The sequence below is a fragment of the Lucilia sericata genome, unplaced genomic scaffold (genome assembly GCF_015586225.1).
Source record: "Lucilia sericata isolate MDLA Ls3-8-SP2 unplaced genomic scaffold, ASM1558622v1 Contig001241F_arrow, whole genome shotgun sequence".
Taxonomy (NCBI): domain Eukaryota; kingdom Metazoa; phylum Arthropoda; class Insecta; order Diptera; family Calliphoridae; genus Lucilia; species Lucilia sericata.
Genome location: NW_023995198.1, coordinates 111,406 through 117,500, shown reverse-complemented (window position 1 = coordinate 117,500; position 6,095 = coordinate 111,406). Strand labels below are relative to the sequence as shown.

The window sequence follows — 6,095 nt, the reverse complement described above, 5'->3', positions numbered from 1 at the left end:
TTAATTTTATGTTAGCTTACAAAATAAGGAGTTATCTAAGTACTTACTACGATCGCCTGCAAATAGGGAGCTAAGTAAGTAGTTTTTTTAAAGATACATCCACTGTGTCTATTATTAGTTTTTACGAAAAACAATATATCAAGTCTAAAAAGTAAGTACTTACATAATAAATTATATATAAGTCATAACTAGTCTCATTCTAAGTCATCAAAAAGTAAGTTGTTGAGTAAGTATAAATAATCAATATGTTTTCGCTGGGATGGTAATGACTTATACTGTCTTAAGAACTTAGCTTTCAATGACTACTACATACAGCCTGCATTACTTACAAAGAGTTTTGTAATGACTTACAAATAACCATATATGTACCTAAGAACTTACTTAGTCTCGACATTTTGTTGAAAAAAGCATAGGACCATAATAATAGTAATGAAAAAAAGTATACTTTAAGTAATTTATTAAAATGTATACTTTTCAGCTACTATAGACGAGAAAAAGCTTACTTTTTACGCTAAAGTCAGTTTTATAGTTATAACAAGCTGAAGTTGTTTTTAACAAAGTTAACATCACTTTAACTCTATCAGCTGTTTGTCATTTATCAAATAGCAATGCACTTTCACGTTTATTGTTCTTTAAAATGTTAAAATAAATAACAATTTATATTTTGTTTATTTTTTGGCTAATTTATTGTATCAGCTGTGCAGAGATGCCACTTATACAGTATTTATTCCAGCGCGATAAATACTTGCCTACAATGTCATCACCGTGTTAAAATAATAATAATTTAACCAATTTCTTGTAAGTGTTTGCTGGGTTGCTCTCTAAAGAATATTTTTAAACAATTAAATTATAAACTTTTAAAAAATTTTCCATAAAAATTCTCTGCATTAAAGATTGCAAAAAGCGCGTGTCTGTTACTACAAAAAATGTAAACAAACAGTTCAACAGGTTAATGTCAATAAAACGTGCAACTTTTATTAAAAAAAGATTTTTTTATAATTTTTTCTTTTTTTTGTTTAATAAACACACTTGTTTTAATTCGGATATAAACAATAAATTTTTTTTACCACTTTGAATTATATTTCTTGTGATTTTGTAAAAAAAATTTTATTTAAGGCCATTGAACTTTTAGAAAAATAAAAACAAATAAAAAATATTTTTTTTTTTGTATAAAACTATAATTAAATACATACAATGACAATGATTAATGCACATATAGTGAATTTGAAATAGTCTGCAAAAGACTATAAATTGATTTGAAAAAATCACTATACTTTAAATAGAAAGAAATACCGAAACTAATAAAGAAACTACAGTGAAACTCTGTTAAAACAGACCGTAAGAGATGAGTGAAAGTAGTCCATGAAGTAGTTCATATAGCATAATAATTTTAAAAAAGTTCAATCCTTTGAAATTTTAAATTTGTTTGCTACTTTTTATCAGGATAAGATTTTTTACTCGACGCGAGTTCTTAAATTGTGCGATTCCGACTTTTTAGATATCTATAGTACGCGATTAGCAAGTTTTTATGTTTCCTGCTGGCCGCCTAAATTTGATCCACTTCACCTAGAATCTGTTTTAAATGCATTATCAATCTTAAGATAATGATAGTCCAGCGGTCCTAATCTTAAGTCCAACCAAATTAAAGTTTGAACTTTAGATTAAGATATCTCAAAGTAGAAACAAGATATAGCAAAGCCAATAGATAAGACATTCAGATGATATAACTAATTTTTCAAACTTTTGCCTACTGAGATCAGATTTGGACTCAGCGTAGCTCAATCATTTAGAAGAGTATACATAGGTCTTTGAGTTAAAAATTTATTATATGAACATAAATGATCTGATAACGCTATTAGATCGGAAAACCAGCATTACGGATAATCCTTCTGGGCAACAATTAAACTCGAAGAGATGGACTTACTTTCTGACATACTGTTTTTTGGTAAACTAAAGTTAACAAGAAACTAAAGATGTCAACTAAAGATGGTTGAGGCTGAGGGTATATCTGAACTATTTGAATCAGATAACTAGAACATTGAAATAATTTATTTTTTTTTACTTATCAAGTATTCAGGGATTAAAGAGAGCTAAGAAGGAGACTCGGGAAATGATAATTTGCAAGTCATTAAAGCTCTTGAAATAGTTCCAGAGGTTGGACAGATGATACTGGGAGAAAGTAAGGAACGATCCGAGAATAAACTGTATAAGATAGCTAGAGAATATTCGAAATAATTTATGAGCCTGTCAGTGCAAATCTGTGGCCGGGTTAGAGCCAAAAGAATGAATAGAAGATGGCCATTAAGTCACTAAAAATGGTGTTATTAAGAGAATCCGAAAAGAGATCATTATAAGAATTGGATCTTAGATGATCCCAAATGGAACAAAATATAACATAAGAAATCGGTAAGACTTGTTGGATACCTCCAACCGGCTTTAATATATTTCTATACTATACGCTGAAGTCGCTGGAAATGAGAAGAAAGAACTACTGAGGATATATGTTTGTAGTGCAGGACTTATTGAGGGACCGTGTATTGGATCTTAAGATGATCAATCACCTACGTTAGTGAAAAAGTTGACAAAGCGGGATGGATACATCAAAACAGTTATAAAACGGATCAATCCGAAAGATCAGTACAGATCTTTGATAGGTAGCTGAGCATATGTTCATAAACAAATCGGCCCTGTTCAAAAATTAATCGGAAGATATGTATATCTTTTACGAAAAATGTTAACTATGCTAACAAGACATCATTCAAAACAAATTTGTAGCTCTTAGAACGGAAATTCTGGGTGATTTTCCAAAGCTCATAAGATTTCTGAATGTGATCATAAGTAATAGAAGTTTCAGTTGAAATTTATTAAAAATCTTATAAAAAGTTTATATCTGAAACTAACAGCTCTTTAGTAAGAACTCTTTAATGTATATGTATATATATTTTTTTTTAATTAAACGAATAACATTTGATTTCAATTTAAGGAATTTATTTTTACAAGGTTTGTTTTTTTATTAATAGGCTCAAAAATTTCATGTCCAAATATTTAATAAACTCTCAAACATTCAACTGTTGTTTGGCTTAATTAATTCAATAGACTTTTCAGCCAGAGACTCCAAATAAAAGTCTCCAAAGTTGAACGACAAACATGAAATAATATTTAATTAAATATCGAGACAGTTAATGTTGAAATTGATTTTGTTGTTTGGAGGAAGTTTGAAAGATCACTATAGATTTATTTGTGAGTAAAACATTTTAATTAACAAAAAATACAACAAAATTATTTAAACTAATTGAAGACATGGCAACAAATAATATTACAAATTACGAAAAAAAAAAAAAACACAAAAACAAAGTCCAAAAATATTTTATGTTAAATGTTTTAAAAAATGTTTGAAAATTGTCTTACAAAAAAAAAAAAAAAAAAAAAAAAAGAATTGAAAACACGAGTGTAACTAACGAAATACATACATACATATGTACCTATGTATGTATGTAAATATGTACATTGAGATCGAAAAAAAAAACTTTGGCATGATTTCAATTAAATACACAAAATTATTTGGTATTCAAATACTTTATTTGAATTTTATTTCAATTTAAACTAGCAAACTGAAGAATTAGTCATTTTCATATTTATATCTTTAACACAACTTAATAAGAACTATTTGTTTTGTTCTCTTTTGCTAAAATGGGACCAGCAAAAATTAGTTTTATTTTTAAGATAACCGAAAAATTCTTGAAATCATAAAAACGTGATCATCATGTTGTGGCATTACTTTTCAATTTTCGCGCCCAAATATTGTCTAAAAGACATGTGGTTTTTATTTGTTTTTTTTTTTCAAATTATTTGCTGGTGTTTTGAATTTTTTTTATGCATAATTTTGTTGTTATTTTTTTTTTTGTATGAAGTAAGGTTGTTTTAATAAGTATTTATTTATGTCAATTTTTTTTAATAATAATTTTATATAAATAATATTTACAGTAATCACGTGCTTTTTTTAACAAAGAATAATTTGATTTATTGGAGGGAGATTAACATATGACAGCATTTTTATTACTTTTTTCCCCCGCTCTTGTGTATAGACATATGTAGTTCTAAATATAACAATCTATCGAATGATACTATATATAACTTTGTTAATGGCGGCAACCGACAGTTTTGTTTAAATATTTGTGAAGTAAACATATACAAAACTCACTTCTATAAGCCGTAAATTTTGCTCAAAGAACGAACTCTTAAGCTGGAGGTCCACACTATGCGTCTTTGCGGCAAAGCATTTCGTGCTTTTTATACCTTCTTTGCATCCTATGCATCAAGTTAAGGGCCCTTCAGACGATCACACTTTACGTACGACAAGTCTAATGAAAAAGTAAAATGAAAATCCAACCGTATGACAAAAAAGAGAATAAAAGTCGTATGATTTATATTTTTTGTGTTTACACGATTGGTATAAAACAATAACAAAATAAGATGCAAACAGCTGTTCACTTCTTTTGTATGTGTTTACATAAAAATACATCCCTAATCCAATGCGACTTGCTTGTTTTTTGAATCATTTCAAAAAAACGAAGAGAGCCATACGACTGTCAAATTTTCCATCCGTATTTTCTCTCAATGTGTGATGGTTTCATTACATATTACGTTTAGACGATCCCAGCCGTTCTCTTCTACACAAAATTTTGACAGATCATATTACTTGTGTGCTCGTGTGAAGGGGGCTTTACATGCTACGCTTTTTAAGCGTTAATTTTTTGTTTTATTTACAAAATTGTAAAAATTGTCAAATTCAGCTAAAGAGCCCTTCACACGGTCACACTTTACGTACGACAAGTCTAATGAAAAAGTAAAATGAAATTCCATCCGTATGACAAAAAAGAGAATAAAAGTCGTATGATTTATATTTTTTGTGTTTACACGATTGGTATAAAACAATAACAAAGTAACATGGAAACAGCTGTTTCACTTCTTTTGTATGTGTTTACATAAAAATACATCCCTGATCTAATGCGACTTGCTTGTCTTTTGAATCATTCCAAAAAACGAAGAGAGCCATACGACTGTCAAAATTTCCATCCGTATTTTCTGTCAATGTGTGATGGTTTCATAACATATTGCGTTTAGACGATCCCAACCGTTCTCTTCTACACAAAATTTTGACAGATCATATTACTTGTGTGCTCGTGTGAAAGGGGCTTTACATGCTATGCTTCTTAAGCGTTAATTTTTTGCTTTATTTACAAAATTGTAAAAATTGTCAAAATCAGCTGACATATTCGTGCGCCGCTTATGACGCTTACAAAAGTAGAAAGTAGATATACTTTAAGCATTCTACACGACGATTTTGTGCTTGTAACTTGTAGCACACAACAACATTGATTCAACTTTTTTGACAGCCGCGTAGAATGCGAAGAAGCGTAGAACGCGTGGTGTTGACCTCCAGCTTTAAATATTTCTTAACTTTAAAAACAAATTATTAAACTTTCATCCGTAATTGTCTAGAACGACAAACAAGATTTGAGCTTCATAAAGTTAGGCGAAAAGTTCGTTTGGATATTCTGATTGGACCTGTAAAGGTTCAGTTAGTTTCTAGGTTCCGTTCCGTGATGAATCAGCTGTTTTTGGGTTACGAAAACCTGTATAAGTCCATGGTATACGTAACAAGTGCTGGTACTTGAGAGCGAAAGCACGATTGTCAAATTTGTTTATATGGAGTTTGACAAACGTGCGGTTTAAGCCCGTATACAAGGCTATGTACAAAACATTGTAAACATTGATCAGCTGGGCTAGTGATGTCACCTGTTAGTTTGAACGTGAAATTGCCGTTGTATGAAAAACACGATTTAGCTGATCCGTCACGGAACGGAACGTAGAAACTAACTGAGCCTTTATTCCAGCAGGGCAAGGTTTAAAGACAAAATCAATTTTTTGAAACGCCTTTACCCTCTGAGCCCTGATATGGCTCCCCAGTTTCACTCTCTTATAACATATAAGCATCATGTCCCCTTTTGACCTGTTCTTTCATCACGGTCATTCTTAAATATTGTCCTAAAGAATTCTGTTGATCGAAAGAACAGCTTTCTGGATATTTGGGC

General features: G+C 30.1%; 1 pseudogene; it reads right to left on the bottom strand.

The window, feature by feature from the left end:
* LOC119610591 overlaps positions 1-6,095 on the bottom strand; it is a 40,934-nt pseudogene that overhangs the window by 11,463 nt on the left and 23,376 nt on the right.